The sequence below is a fragment of the Sminthopsis crassicaudata genome, chromosome 1 (assembly GCF_048593235.1).
Source record: "Sminthopsis crassicaudata isolate SCR6 chromosome 1, ASM4859323v1, whole genome shotgun sequence".
In the NCBI taxonomy this organism is placed as follows: Eukaryota; Metazoa; Chordata; class Mammalia; order Dasyuromorphia; family Dasyuridae; genus Sminthopsis; species Sminthopsis crassicaudata.
Window position 1 is genome coordinate 359551071 of NC_133617.1, and position 17560 is coordinate 359568630.

The 17560-nt window shown below is 31.9% G+C and overlaps 1 long non-coding RNA gene across 2 annotated transcripts in view; it reads left to right on the forward strand.

Moving 5' to 3' along the window:
* Positions 1 to 3469: 3469 nt before the first annotated feature.
* Positions 3470 to 17560, forward strand: part of LOC141554269 (uncharacterized) — a 45430-nt gene continuing 31339 nt past the window's right edge. Inside the window, exon 1 of one of the 2 annotated variants that reach the window (XR_012485813.1) lies at positions 3470 to 3559. This is a non-coding gene — a long non-coding RNA (uncharacterized LOC141554269). Of the gene's footprint in view, positions 3560 to 11603; positions 11780 to 17560 lie in introns of those variants that run through there. The other variant, XR_012485815.1, reaches the window with a different exon arrangement.

Below are 17560 nucleotides of genomic sequence, written 5' to 3' on the forward strand. Positions count from 1 at the left end.
GAGCATTGAAAAGTAGAAGGGAGGGAAATTATTTTGGTGAACTTAGGATCTTTGGTTCATAAATTCCTAGCTGGAATATCACAGGCCATTTCTTCCAAACTCCTCATTTCATCCACAGAGGTTAAGGAGATTTTGCCTAAGGTCATATAGAGACTGACCATCTGATACTAAAGTCAGTATTCTTTCTGCTGTATTAGTCTGCCTCTTTGCTCTATGAACCAATGAATTTTAAAGATTCATCACAAAATCTTCACTAAAGAAACAACTTATTATAAAGGTAGAAGGCTGAGTATTTATACAAGGTACCTTCAGGAAACACCTTCTGATGTATCTGGGAGGAGGACAGCATAATTTTTGCCATATGTTGAAATGCCCTTGCAGCATGGACAGATGATGGATAAGATAAAATATTCATTCAATCTTCACAGCTAAGTTGTCACATACATCACTGACTGAATCAGTCTCTTGATACTATAAGCAACCTCAATCAGGGATATCAAAAGTTTTCCCCATCCAAAGAATATAAGCTGAACTTCCAACCTCCAAAACTGTCTACCCATTGACAATATATTCAATTTGCAAGAAAGCACTTAATGAATATAGGCTTTCAGCTCCAAGTTGTAGCCTTCGAGAGCTTCAGCAGTTGCTTATATGAAAGGATTTTTCTCTTAATTTCAATCACAAGACTTTGAACAGAACATGACACCTTACACATCAGAGCTTTTTAAATGTGACATTGGCAGGCAGACAATGCTCAGCTCTGCAGTACTTGAATAATTGAGGCTTTGAAACATCAAAGTGATAATACCTTCAAACATTCAAGTACTCTTATTTGAAAGATTCTTCACACAAAGGAAAACCAACTCTGCCATTTAAGATCAGTGCCTTTCTTGGAATCACCAAGTTCCTAGTTGAGATTAAAATACACTTCTTGTTTACTATAAATTGATTAGCAATATGCCAGTTCTATCCCCCATCACTGTGAAGGAAAGTCATTTTACATGGGTTACATATGTGTTGTGAGACACTACACATTTCAATGTGAGTTGTAATGACTCTTATTTCCTTTAATTTTTTTCTTCTTCTTTTTAATTTAAGGGCAAGCATTAGAGAGGGGAAAGTGGATCCTGGAAACCCTGCTATATATAGCGTATAGAGACCTGTGATTTTGAATATTTTTCAGTGTAACATTTCAAGGTTGAGATGATTAAATATGGATATTGCTTTATTATGTAGCTTACATATTCCCTTTTTATAGATATCAAGGGTATACTGTTGGTCACCCAAGCAATGTCAAGGTTAATTTGAAGATACTGATATCTTAATCAGGTAAAATGTTCAATAAAGTTCTAATATCTGGGAATGTGGCATTAGCAATATTCAAACAGTTGTAAGTATACTATGTAAATGACATATGGGTAAGTTAAAAACATAAATTTAAACCCAATAGGAAAACACGTAAACAAAATAGAACAGAAAGAGGAAAAAAGAGAAAAGAAAAAGAAAGAAAAAAGAATAGAGGATAAAAATGAGTCTGCTATGTGTTTGGACTTCCTAGTGTCATTTTCCCAGTTGGACCATAAGATTATTTTCATTGTCATCATTGCCACTGTCATTATCATGATTTGTTTTCTGAACTTGAAAGTGTAATTCTAAGAGGCAGAGGATTTAATTACCCTCCCCTTATCCACATGTCTATCTTAAAAGGGAGGAAAAAAAGTTATTCTATTCATTAGCTATATAATTTATTCTTTAAAATCATTTAAAGAAAAGTCAATTCTGAACTTTATGTAAAAAAAGAGGTAGAAAGGGAAGGGTGTAGAAGAATAAAATAATATATGTGTGTGTGTGTGTGTGTGTGTGTGTGTGTGTGTGTGTGTGTATGTGTGTGTGTGAGATTTCCTGAAAAGGAAAAAAAAAAGAATACAATGTCTAGTATATTTCAAGTCTTAATGCACTATTAAAAGTTGGACAAAAGGTTAAATATACCAATCAGCTTCAATACCAGTTCTTGAGAAAAAATCTGGTATGTGTTTTTAAAAAAAGTTAGTGAAAGGAAGCAGTAATCAGAAAGAACTATCATGACTTTATTAAGACAAACTTAAACCTCACTTATTTTACTTCTGTTTTTAAAAGCCCTGCTAAACTTGGCAATTAGAAGAATACTATAAATATAGCTTAACTAGATTTTTAATAAAATATTTTATATAGTCCCTCATGCTATTTTTTGAGAAAGAAAATTCTAGAAATATCAGCTAGATGATAATACATTTAAATGTGTCCAGAAGTAGTTATATGGTCAGACTAAAATGGTCAGACATTGAGGAATCAATGTCAATTTGGCAAGAAGTACTCAGTTTCTTAACCTCACATTATGCAACATCTTTTTCAGTGACTAAATATAAAGATATAGATGACATATCTATCAAATTTGCAGATGACTTAGATCTTTTAGGGGTGGCTAATACATTGGATGACAGAATCAGGATTCAAAAAGTTCATGATAGGAAAATATTTGGTCTAATCTGACAAGTTGACATTTGATAGCATTAAATATAAAGATTTTCTATAGGATGGAAACAACAACAAAAGTACCTTGCAACTAAAGAATGCATGAAGGATGCTTACATAGCAGCATGTTTAAAAAAGGTCTGGCTTTTTTAGTGCTCAATAAACATAGCAAGAGTCAGAAGTGTAATATGACAAAAAAAACAACTTAAACTTGGACAGTATTAAGTTATGAATACCTTAGAGGACTGGGAACTCTACTATACTCTGCCCTAGTCGGACCTCAGGATGTTCTGATTTGGACTATGTACTTAATAAAGAAATCCAGAAAAGAATAAATAGGAAACTGAAAGTTTCATGAAATATTAGAATCATTAGAAAAAATTGAGAATGGTTAGCTTGGAGAAGAGAATATTCAGGGATAGCATTATAACTCTCTGCAAGTATTTAAAAGATGTGAAAATAAAATAGGGATTGGTTCTGTATGATCCCTGAAAATAGAATAGAACTAGATGGCAAGGTAAGGAAAACTTAAGCTTGTTATATGGGGAGAGAGAGAAGAAAGAAAGGAGGGGAGGAACAGATAGACAGACAGATCAACAGACCAACAAGCACACAGACATAAAGAGACAGATACAAAGAGAGATTCAGAGACAGACACACACAGGCAGACAAAGATAAAGACAGAGAGGCAGAGAGATAGAGAAAAAAAAGAAAAACTATAACAATTAAAGATACACTAAAAGAGCAAAAGAGAATAGGACCTTAGGACATAACAGATTTATTTCCTTTGTAGCTCTTTAAACAAAAATGTTAATCACCACCTGTTGCCTATGTAACAAGGATTCTTCTATCATAATGTGTTGAACTTAATGGTCATAGAATTCATGTACAATTATAAAATTCCGTTAAGTTGTGACAAACTTCTAAGATTCTTTCCAACTCTGAAATTCCTTGATTCTATAGACTTATCATTGGACTTAAATGTATGTGCCAAGAAGTTTTTGAGTTTAAATATTGCCTCAGATATTAACTGGCCACAAAACTCATAGTAAGTCACTTAACCTTTTTTTTTAATCAATTGGCTTCTAAGTTACTTTGCAGCTTTAAATCTTTGATCCTATACTTATTACACATGGGTAACATTGAGAAAAATTATATGTAAACTTTTTTATGTATTTATTCTTTTCTTCTTTTTTTTCTCCCTTTAATGCCCTGTTTACTGTGCTCTTTTACTTTATAGAATCTATTATTTCCTTATCTTCTTCCTTTCCCTGGAGGAGAGCAAGTTCAGAAACATGTTTGATGAAACATGTGGATTTAATGCCTTCAGGAGTTTTTAAAAAGAAATAATGACAATCACAAAAGTCCATTTTCAAATAATGGGATGTCAGATACTGTGAAACCTCAGTGGGGTACATTTTTTGGCGGTCTCTTCCAGAACCCTTTTAATTGTAGCACATAGATAGATAGCCTTAAAAAAAGTACTTGTCTTAGAGGTTTCTCCATTTTTTTCATCCATAAAAAATTAGAATAGAATGTATTTGTAGACAGAGTTAATTCATTGACTATATATATATATATATATGTGTGTGTGTGTGTGTGTGTGTGTGTGTGTGTGTATAATTTTTTTTTGAGTCCTGGCCTAGAAGTCTGGGAATAAAAATTCCTGACCTCAGGTAGGTAACATTATGATATAAGGCAATTAGCTTATCACAAGTAACACTAATATACATTACATAACCTGACTGTGGAGATACAGTCACAAAGTGATTGATTTGTAAGGAAGACACACATCAGTGAAGGCATCAAGGAATAGATGATGGAATAAAGTAGTTGTTTGAAATTCAGTAAGCAAAAGGAGTGATGTTGTACATTACTGGAATGGAGATTATGTGAACAATATTACAACACTTTGTCTGTAGGAAGATGGAGATGACAAAAAATAACCTGATTTGGCTATATCACAAAATACAAATGGAGTAGTTAGATAAAAAATATGGCAAATAAGGAAGTGTCTTACATACCTGGAATTAACTATTTAAACTTTACTTGTTAGGCAACAAGGAAACACAGCATTTTTTAAGTAGGGTCATAAAGAGTTAGAAATGACTTAAATGACTAAACTACAACAACAAAAGTGTTAAGTGATTATATGTCAAAGTAAGTTAAGTCTTGGAACACAAGGACAATTTTTAATTTGGTCTTTGTATCCTGAGCACCAAGTGCAATACCTGACACAGAATAAACATTTAATAAATGCTTGTTGGATTGGATTTAGTTGGAATGTATCTATATAGGGAGACACTTATTCTGACAGATTATGACTAATAGATTGGGGAAGGGGTAGACTCAGGAAGACCTATTGGCAAGTTCTTGCAATACCCAGAGAACTGATAATTAGGTCCATAAATAAATTGTTAAAATTAATTCACAGAACCTTATGACTTGTGATGACATGTGGATCAATTATAAATCAAGTATTGTAGATCATAGGATTATAGAGTTAGAGATGTTAATAAACTTAAATTTCCTTCATTTCAAACATTTTAGGCTTAAAGATCACATAGAAATAAGTTATGCATCCAAATTTTAAAAAAATGATTTTTAAAAAGCTATTGAAGTATAGAAAATTGTATATAATTTAAGCAAAAAGAGTATAATGAACAGCACTATTCATATTAGGAAAAAAAATATAATAAATAGCAAAATATTCACTCCAGTTGGAAAGGAAAGCAGAAGCACAGAAAAATTCTATAACAACATGATAAGTTGGATCAACACCTGTCAGTGGCCAGCAACAACCATGAAACATGCAAAATGATGCTAAAGAGTACTTACAGAGATCTAGTAATGAGAAATGCCCAGTGCATTATGGGTTTAAGAATATTTCATGACACATAAAAAAGCGTGCTGGCAAGCCAAAGGACAAAGCAATAGCATGACAATATGATAGTGAGAGAGAGAGAGAATAAACAGAACATTTATTAAGGGCACTGAAGATGATATACAAGAAATTAAGAAAGTTCCTATTTTTTAAAATATTAGATTCTAATGGAGGAAAGCAATATATAAAAGCATGTTAAAATCAATGAGAGGGAAGAATATAACATAGCTGTGCAGGGTGATATTATGAAGTGATAGCCATCAATTTTTATATATGACATATTCTGGTGGAGAGGAGATGACTGAAGATCAGGGCCATGGTGAGAAAAATGCCAGAAATTACCAGGATTCTAAGAGCCATTAAGATAAAAGAAAACTTTACTTATTAAGAGGTGCCTTTCTATATATGCTATAGAGGAATGTAATATCTATGCTTCCATTCTAATTGTGTGTATATATATATATATATATATATATATATATATATATATATATATATATATATATATATATATATATATATGGGTGTGGGTATGTGGGTGTGGGTATGTAGGTGTTTTATATATATATATATATTTTTTTTTTACATATATATGTATATATATATTTTTACATATATATGTATATATATATATTTACACACATATATATATTTACATATATATGTATATATACATATATACTTTTATATTTATATCTATCTATATGTCTATCTCTATTTATCCATCTATCTATCTGCTATTCTATACTTGTATCCTGGCCATATAAGTTCTCTATACCTGTATTCTCATATTTACTATGTATATTTATTCTTACCATGTTATTCAGAGAATGTGGACCATATTGAGGAAATAATTTTATTGCCACTTTGCTAAATCTGATGTTCCATTAAATATCTTAAGTTTGAACATATTGTTTTCTCTGGATGATTAGTAAAGTATGTAGATCAGTAGGAGCTATGATTTTGAGTGCATGCATAACCACAGAGTATCTCGAATCTATAGTAGTTTTTTGTCCATGAGAACCTATTGTGCAAGTGATAAAGTGGTTCAAATTTCTATATAAAGGTAAAAATAATATGTAATTATAAGTTCTTAAAAGGAATACAGAAACTATGATATTAAAATTAGGGAAAACTAATTTCTGGGAAAGTTAAGAAAAGATTAAAACAATGTACTGATGTTAAGTTGTTCCTTAAAGTTGTTCTTTTTTCCCAAAAAAAGCAAAGTTTGGGTAACAGGAGAGAACATTTTATTGATAATGAATAATATTAATAAAGATATGAAGGAAAAAAAGTAGAGATACGTTTGTTCAAAAGTAAGTACTTATTTCTATTGGTAAGAAAACATTAGGTATGTATATTTGACCTATATTGTAGAAGACCTTGACAAGTTAAAGTGTCTGAACTTTACCTTTTCTGTAATGGAAACTATTTAAAATTATAAATAGTAGAATAATGTAATTAGAACCATCCATTTGATTAATCTGTAACAAAAATAACAAAGAATAAAAAGAGGTTACCATATTGGTAATGATAAATCCTCATATAGTTCTAGGTCATTTAGGCCATCTTTTAGCTAAAACCTAATTTGAGAATAATGATAATATCATATCCTGTATTCTAAAATTTGGTAAATTAGAAGGAACAATATGATAATTCTAGGTGGGTAGATCAGTCTTGTTAAATATACCTATCTTTTAGGAAGTATTGTCTATCTATCTACAAAAGCCAATGGCCAATTCAATTAAGTTGGCCCATTAATTTGGAAATTCATCAGAGAAAGTATAAAAACCAAAACTATCTGATGAATCAAATCATTCAAACATTGCATGACTATAATCCACAATTTCAAAGGTTGCCCAGAAGAGATCAGACTATTTCATGAATGTGACAATTGAGGGAATGGAAGATGCCTTAACACCCAGAGGTTGAAAAAAAATCAAATAGAGGAGCTAGAGCTTCAAGAAACTAAACCTCTTTGCATGCTGATTTTAATTTCAAAATGACACACAACAACTTCCACTGCATTTTCATGTTTCCAGAATTAAAGGAGATTTATGAAAAAGGAACTAGAGGTGCTCATTTTCAGCACATTTGATATTATTGATTAGCTGATAGTCAGTCCCAAGGCATTATTTCATTGTGCAAAATAAGCATAAAAATACTACAAGCAATTAATTGCATGCTTTTCGTATCATGCTTTGAGATGGCCTATCAGCCTTTTATTAATATTAATGAGGAGAATTAGCACCGAAGATCAGGAAGCCATGATAGTGCCGAGAACCTGCAAGGACCCTACGGCTCTCATGCTTTATTATTTTTTAATCAAAGTGGCTGACTTGAAGGCACAAAATTAAAGAACTGAATCCTTTATGATTCCACAATGATTCAAATTAAAATGATCTATACTTGCATAATTCCCGTGAACCATTTTGTGCTTGTTAAAAACAGTTAAAAATTGCATAAATTCATGATTTAAAGGCTGCAGTTTTCTCTTCTTAATGAACAGGCCACTTTATGTATTTCTCTCAACTCACATATGTGGACATAATAAAGCTAAAGCTAGAGAGAGAGAGAGAGAGAGAGAGAGAGAGAGAGAGAGAGAGAGAGAGAGAGAGCTCGTAATGTAACAAAGAGTATGTTCATTGTTCATGTTCCTAGTTAGTAATTTAATATTGGTAGCAATATATATATATATATATATATATATATATATATATATATATATGTATATATATATATATATATATACACACACTTGGGATATGGCTCATAACTGCAGTATCTTTCAGAAAATCTCCATGATATTTTGATAAGATAGATGTACTGCTTCATTCCCTTTTTCAGATTGAAAAATAAAGGCTGTACTTCTATGAGATAAGGAATGAAATCATAGAATTCATCAATGGGTCAAATCATGGAATGTTTAATCATGCAGGGATTTCAGTACTTAGACTGGTAAGAACATTAATTCTGAAACCTTCACATTTGGATTCAAACCAAGGCTTGGTTTGCAAAGGTCTAAAGGTTGCAAACTATTGAGTCTAAATGGCATCTAGCTGACTTTATTTGTACTTCAGCAAAATATAACTTACTTGAGTTGCAATGTCCAATTCTAGTAAATAAAATGTTTGGAAGAGGATACTTCTAAAGTTGCTTTTGGCATTAGATTTACATATATACATGTAGATATGCATACATGTCTATATGCTTTTCTCTGCATATGTTTATAAGCATACTGTGTACCTATATAATATACACATATGTATATATCTAAAACTTGTGGCTTAAAAACAATTATGATTAAGATTTCCTAAAAATCAGTTATTCTACATTATTAATGATTACAAATAAATGAAATTGATTTTAAATTTACATAAATCACATATACAAATGACTGATGGTTATCAAGTAGCCATTTTCAATCTGATTTCAGAAATTCTTAAGAAACTCTACAATTTACTGGAATGGATGGAAGAAATCTTTTAAAAGAAATAAGAGTTGGTAATGTTGAGAGATAAAAAATGTTGAAGGTGGGGTTGAGAAACCAGTATAGCTTCAGAGTTAGAGAAAAGTTAGATATTAAGAAGAACAATTATGGGGGATCTGACCCTGTAAGAGACAGAGGAAACAGAGGGGGAAAATATCTCCATTGTTCCTGTAGATCTAAGCTCTGAAATTTGGAATTGATTTTCCTGTTTGGATGCTCAGAAAATGTAGCTGCATTTCTCTAGTTCCTACAGTGAAGTAGGTTTCTGAAATGTCTATTGATGTTGATTGAAATGGTGGTGTATATTTTATCCTACAATCAGGTGATATGAAATTTCTAAGTATCATCTATTGACAACTTCTGATTGATCCAGCTTCTAGCGAAGCACCAAAACTTGTCTTCTTTTTGAACACTTCCAGGACAATTTTTGATTGTGCATCTTTTACTGACTTTTTCCTGTTAAACATTCTATATTTCTTTGTAGCTACCAAGACTTATTTTGCTTCTTCTTTTTCTTCTCTTCCACCTATAACAAAAACAAAAGATAGCAACAACAAATCATACATACAAAACAGTCACTACTGCCAAAATCATAATCCACAAGTAATGATATAGCATATTACAATCACAAAACACTTTAACTCATAATAGACATCATCTCATTTTTGCTCTTAAGGAAAGAATAGATCTTCCTTTTTGTAAATGAGAAAACTGAGCTCTGAAAGTCTCTCAAAGTCGATCAAGATGTCGAGCCTAGTTTTATAACAGTTAGCATAGAATTTTTGCCATTATACCATCGGTGACATACATGCATGTGTATGCGTGTGTATATATATATATATATATATATATATATGTATATTAATATGTTCATATGCACATGTGTATATATACATACACATATCCTGTGTGTGTACATATGTATATACACATATACATATATGAGTAGGTATGTAAATTTGTGTGTATATCCTCCAGATTAAAAAAATAAATAAAAACTGAGAGGAAATAAAGGAATATACATTTATGGCTTATACTATGTGTCAGGTATTTTGCTTAATGTTTTTTACAAATATTATCTTTTTTGATCTTCAGAAAAACTCAGTAAGGTACATACTATCAATATTTCCATTTTATAGGTTGATGATAATGAAAAAGTAATTAGGTAATTTACCTGGGGTAACAGGATTGTTGAATATTTGATGCTTGTTCTGAATTCAGGTCTACTATACTCCAAGTCCAGCACTCTATCTACTGTGCCAACAGCTGCCATTAGTCTTTAGATCTCTAAGACTTTTTTTTTAGATACCCTCCTTTTCTCAAAAGCTAAATGATCCTTTTAATTTCATGCAATCTGCATTGAACCAATAATTAGATAGAGAGGATTGGACTTCAACATACTAGAATAGACACTGGGTATGGGTGTTTAAAACAATTGCTTTGGAATCAGAACACTTGTGCTATGTTTCTACTTTGTGACAAGCTCTATGGAAAAGTTATTTTAAAAATAATCATTCTATTAGTTTTTCCCTATATAAAAATAACAAGAAAACAAGACAACAATAACAAATCCAAGAGGATTTGTTTCTTTCTTATATAAACCCATATAGTTTTACAAAGTTGGCAATATTATAGTTTGGTACTGAAGCATGGTTTGGGAATTTCTACACCTATCTTTAGCGAAAGGCTGTACTAATGGAAGTGCTGACATTAATCCAAGCAAGTCTAATATGCAATATTATAATAAGATGTTATTATTCCATAAGCTTGAAATCAACTAAGCATTATTCAGAAGAAGAAAATTACTACATACACATCCATGCAGCTCTACTTGCATTGAGTAAGTTGAACTGCTCAAGTCCATTCCCCAAGTTGCTGTGGCAATCCATAAATATAACAGGCTCCCCACAGACCAGCCCATATACCAAATGCGTTTGAAGGATGACAATACAAATAAACATCATAAAAAACACTTAGGTCCCAGCTTAATTTTTCAAACTGTATTTTGCATTTTGATGAGGTAGAAAAAATAAAAGCACATTTTCAATGGAAGGCAAAGTAGAGAGAGCAATGGTGTTGTGAATGTCATATTTTTCATCTTAAACAGCATGATTTACTTTCATCATTTCTGCAGTAACAAATACTGTAACTGAAATTCATGCTTCAAATGCCTTAAAGGAATACAGAGTAAAGTTGGAAATAATAATAAGAAAGTCACGCTAGCTAATTTGGACTAGCAAAGGGGCAGAGGTGAGTGACAGAATGTAAGCTATTGCTAGACTGGGTACATTTCTTTCTAGATTTCTAGACTTCATATTAAAATCCATGTCAGAGACTATGGTAAATCTAGATGAAAATAGTTTGAGGAGTTTGATTAAATGAATAGCAGTGATGTGTTCTGGAAAACAATGCACATCTCATTTTCTTGTCTCTCTATCCAACATAGCTCTTGAATTATCCTTGGTGGAAAAAGAAAAGGTGGGGAGAGTGAAGATGTTTTAAATAAAGATGGATTAACAAATATTTAGGGGGAACAATAAACAGAATTTGTGATAGGAGCATAGGAGGATAAAAGGAAGCTTTAATAGCCCCAGTGAAAAATTCTAAAAGATGCAAGATTGAAACTATAATGGTGCAATGTTAAAGAAGCTAAGAGAATAGTGCTTAATATATCCCTTTTGGAAAATCAGGACATTCCTGTTTTCCTCCTAGGTCTTGAGAGCAGATTCTGAAAGGCTCAGCCAGTAAAAAAAAAAAAAGTCAGAACCCATGGCTTATTCAAGGAATAGATGCTGATGGCATTGAAGTTGATGGAAATGTTGATGGAGGCATTAAAGTTGATGGAGGCATAGTCCAGTGAAAGGAAATTACAGTTGCCATTGGAACATTCTCAAGTGAGTACTTCTGGGAACAGATATGGCCAAGGGTGACCATTTTAAACTTCAGAAAGATCTATCTCTTCCACATAAGAATGGTTGACATTGAGAGTTTGATAGACAACAGTTAGGAGATTCTCAATGACATTACTGACAACCTTTCTGATCATATTCTCCATTAGGAAGAATCTCTGGGTCCACAATGAGGACAGTGACAATTTTTTCTGGCAAATGCTAGCATACAGGACCAGCACATAGTCATTCCCCATCTTGACATATGGAGAAGGTGTATTATTCCCAAACTTCAGTACAAAATACACTGGCAAAGTTAGCCATATCTTTCTTCTACTGAACATGTTTACTCATACCATCCAGAATGTGGGTAGTAGTCTCCTGGAGATTGATTAGTCTCTGCTAGGGGCACTACAACTTAGTCCATCTTGATACCCACAATGCCACCCTTTGCCCTTATGACATTGAGAAAGAGATGACTATCATCAGCTTTGTGACAGAGTGTTTCATGGAAAAGAATAACATCTCCAATGTAGAAGTTCACTTGATCATCTGATCAAAAATAACTACTCAAAGAGGCACTGGTTTTCCTCTGTGTTCTCAGTTTCAATGGACTGTAGCCCCTTTGTTATGTTGAAGGGATTCTACTGCCATCAATATTCGAGGCATCAATTTGGTCAGCTGTATGAGACAGTTTTTTTGTTTTGTTTTGTTTTGTTTTGTTTTACAGTAAGGGCTGGATATTAGCAAAGCATGTTTTCCTTAGCTATGCTGATAGTTTCTGGCAAGAGCAGACCACTTATAGTCAGGAACTGAACAACTTCTGCTCCATGGTTTTTTCTTGGCAAAGATATTGGACTGATTTGTCATTTCCTTCTGCATTGTGTTCCTATTTTGCTGGTGAGAAACTGAGTAAATGGAGTGAAGTGACTTTCCCAGAGTCTTAAATATAGTAAATATTTGAGACCAGACCTATGCTCAAGGCTCTATCCACTGTACCATTTAATTGGCTTATATCTATTCTTGGGCAAATTGAATAATCTTTTACCCTTAATGTTTTCATTTACAAAGTCAGTATCTCTAATTGATATGTAATTTCTTTGCAAACAGTAAATGTATTATCATATGATTAGAAGATTTTTAAGGTCCCTTTAAGCTTTAAAATTATATTATTGACTGCATTATATTCCTATCAACTTTAAAATTTCTAATCCTGTAATAATTTAAAATAACCCTTCAACATTTTTCATCTCATGATGAACTTTAAAAAAAAATTCAACTTCTTCTAAATTTCCTTAATCAGTTCTGTGAATTCTATTTTCCATCATCTTCACTATCTTTCTTTGAAATTCTTATATCATCACTCCTCTGTCTGGTGAAGCAATAGAGACTTCCTAACTAAAATATATTTATAGTCTATTATATCATTATATGATTTACATCCTTATGGAGAAAAGGTTGAGAAGTTTACTTAATCATGGCTTTTTCTTATGGAGTTGAAATTTGTTATCCCCCTCAAAATATTGCCCACTTAACTAGCATAATTTTTGAGGGTAGTAGCATTTTTCTAGCCATCCAGCTTCACAACTAGGATATTATCATTGACCCTTCACAGTTCCTCATCTTCCATTTCTGATAAATTGTCATTTTGCTACTTGGATACAACATCCCTTGCATCTGATTCATTCTTTCTTTCAATCCATTGCCAATAAATTTGTCTCTCATCACTACATAAATAATACAACTCAGCTTCTATTTTCTCCCATCTACCCATAATGAAACTGCCATATAATTAGTACTAATACACATATCTCACTATGTCACTTTCTTGATCAACAGAAACTAGTAGTTTCTTCTTGCCTATAAAATAAAAAATATGATCACTTCATTAGCCATTAAAAACTCTTCACAATCCAATTTCCGTCTGCTTTTTTGGACTTAAACATTGTTCTTCTTCATATGTACTGTATCCTAATTAGACTGACCTAATTACTTTTCCTTGTATATGACAGCCTTTTCCTTTTCTGTATGTTTTCATACTCTACCATATGTCTAGAATGTGTATCTTTCTCATCTCCTTCTTACAGAAACTCTTATCTTCTTTTAGGACTCAAATTAAGAATTACTTTCTATTGGAGTCCTATTCTTTATCCTTCCCTTTCAATTACTACTAGGCCCAGTAGCTCCAACTTGAAACTGTTTTGTATGTATGTGTTTTTTATACCCAATAAGATTCCCATTTGTATTATATTCCACAATCAAACTTTCCAATTTAGCAATGACTTTATCAATTTTGTCTCTGATTTCCTTACAAACTTACTTCTACCATTGGTGAGGAGTAGATTGTAATATGAAAACACACATAAAAGCAAAAAGTTATGTCACAATGTCTTTTTTTTCTGTATTAGAAAACATATGTTTGGACAGTTGTGATTAAATCAAATTTTAAGCCATTTTTGCACAAATAAAACCAATGCAGCTAAGACTAGAAGTGAAGCATAAAGATGGGAAACACTTTTTACAGTGAGTGTTTTTGATAAAGCCTTATTTTTTAAAATATATAGAGATGTGAATAAAATTTATGAATATACAAATCATTCTCTAGTTGATAAATGGTTAAAGGAAATGAACAATTTTCAGATGAAAAAATTAAAGCCAGAACAAATTACAGTATATTATTGTGATGGAATACTGTTATACTAAAATGAGCTCAAATATCTTAGAAAAACATGGAAATACTTGCACAAAACAATGAAGAGTGAGATGAATAGTACCAAGAGAACATTGCATAGAGTAATAGCAATATTGTTTCAAGAATTTCTTTGAGTAAATAAATCATCTTGACTATTACAAATCCAAATTAACTTAGAAAGGACATATGAAGAAAGACACCATGTGCATCATGAGAAAGAACTGATAAATATAAGGACGTATAGAATTATGAAACACACACGTATATGTATTTGTACATAATGGTAGCCATTTCTAGGGTATAAAGTTATAAAGAAAGAAAAAAAAAGAAAAAATAAATTTACATAGTCATCATAGGGAATATCAAGTTGTACATACTAGATTTAACAGTTTCGTGTAGAATCATCTTTTTATTATACTATCTTATGAAAATGTTTAGTTTATTCTATAACAAAAATAAATTTGACATTAAAGTCATTAATAGTAATATAAAAACATGTCTTAAATCAGTATTATTAAAGAAATACAAATTAAGTAGTTCTTAGGTACCATTTTATATCTATCTCATTGGCTAAGATGACAGGAAATGATAAAGATAAATGTTAAAGAGGAAGTGTGAAATCTGGAACATTAATGCATTGTTGGGAGAATTGTGAACTGATTTAGCCATTTTTAAAGAGCAATTTGGTATAATGACCAAAGAGCTTTAAAATTGTACATACTATTTGATCCAGTTGTCTTCCTACTGGGAATCCAAAAAAGATCATAAAAGAAAGGAAAAGAACCATATGTGCAAAAAAAAGTTTGTAGCAGTTCTTTTTGTAGTGTCAAGGGACTGGAAATTCAGTGGACACCCATCAATTGTGGAATGGCTCAATAAGTTACGGTATATAAATTTAATGGAATATCATTGTTCTATAATAAATAATGAGCAGGCTGGTTTCAGAAAAGCATGGAAAGACTTATATGAACTGATGTTGAGCAGAACCAGGAGAACATTGTACATTGTGCAAGATTATGTGATGATCAACTATAACATACTTAGCTCTTCTCAGAATTGTGGTGATCCAAGATAATTCCAATAGAATCAGAATCAAAAATGCCCCCTACATCCAGAGAGAGAACTGTAGAGATTGAATATGGATTGAAGCATACTATTTTTACTTTTTGTTTGTTTTTTTTTTGTTGCTTTTCTTTCTCATGGGTTGTTCCCTCTTGATATTATTTTTTCATACAACATGACAAACATGAAAATATAGATAAAAGTATTGTACATGTATAACCTATATCAGATTACTTGCTAATCTGATATGTGGGGGGGGCAGTTAGGAAGGGAAGGAGAAAAAAAATTAGAACACCCAATCTTATGAAAATAAATGTTGAAAACTCTATATGTATTTGAGAAAATAAAATACTATTGGAAATTTATATTTTTAAAATTGCATATAGGCTCTAAGCACTTCACAAAATGCCAGCATAACTTCAGCTAGATACCATAAATACTTTCAACTCACTGGAGACTTCAACCCTGAAAAGGAAAGAGTAGGTTATAGTTCCAACATCTTAACCTGACAGTTTTTCCCCTGGGAATACTGTAGTGAATTACTCCCATTTTGTTGTTAATTTTGTTGGGAGTTAAGGAAATATTAGCAATAATGTATAGGGCTTATTTGGGGGAGAAAAACACATTTAATTGACAGATAAAAAGGGTATAGAGAGGGTAATTTCATTTTCCATCAGAAGAAGTAAGGTTTTATTGTTGGGAATTAAATTAACAGCACATGAAATTGGCTTTTCCTAAGTTCATATATTTAACCCCCCAAAAGATGAGTTCCCCCCAACATAAGGTAGAACTGTAAAACTACCATCAATGAGCACAGTATATAAACACATACATATTCAGACAGCAAATACACAAACAATAAAAAATCCCATAGTCTTATATAATTCCTGGGATTCCTATTTGGGATTTTGTCATTCTCTGCTTAAAAGAAACTAAAAAAAAAAGTCATTGCAGCTAAATTTCTGGGTGTGATGATCCATCTTTCAACTACAGCTGTTTTTTAACTCCTTCCTAAAATTTTCAGTTTATTCATGTTGCCCTCCGGTTGTGATTTATTTCTGAAGTTAATACATTTGTATTCAAATACTTTTTGTGTGTGTCTGTTTGGTTAGGCAAATCTCCATTCGAATACCAATGTGTATATATTTCCATACTGTCACTGCTACCAACACAGCTTCATGGAGATGTGAAATATGCAGTCAATGAAGAATAAAATGCACAGTGTAGAAAATACACTGATAGGCTATGTGTGTATGTAGGTATAGAATATGCATTTCTCTCTCTCTCTCTCTCTCTCTCTCTGTCTGTCTCTCTCTTTATATATATATATTTATATATGTATATATTATGTATGTATATGTATATATACATATATATGATGTTTACAAATGCATGATAACATATAGCTTCAGAAAATATATAGAAAGATGAACCTTGTGGATTATTCTTTGCAGGTATGTATGTTTATATATGTATGTGTATAAACCCTCATATGTGTGTATGTGCATATATATATATATCTTTATATACATATGCATGGATATGTTGATATGTATACATATGTGCATGCATACATACATACAACAGATAACAGATAGAAAGGAAAGAATGAAGGGAGGAAGGGAAGAATGAAGGAAGAGAGGAAGGGAGGAAGGGAGGAAGGGAGGAAGGGAGGAAGGGAAGAAAGAAGACAGAGGGAGCAAAGAAAAGTGGTAAGAGAGGAGAACAGTATACTCAGAATGACCTGGGTTCTAGTGTTGACTCAGAATCCTGAATTAGTCATTAAAACTGGAGTTGTCCCAATCATCTTTTAAAGTGTTATAAAGAAGTTACTGGTCTGATTTGATTGAAGGGATTTCTTCATAAAATGTTCCTTATGCTGATGAAGTAACAGATCTGGAATTTTTTGCACTTTCTTATGTATGTATTCTAATTATAGAAATATTGATAAATACATATGAGCGTATATCTTCTCTGGTCATATACAAGATCAGAGATTTGGAAGTAGAAGGTATGTTACAAGCTATCATCCA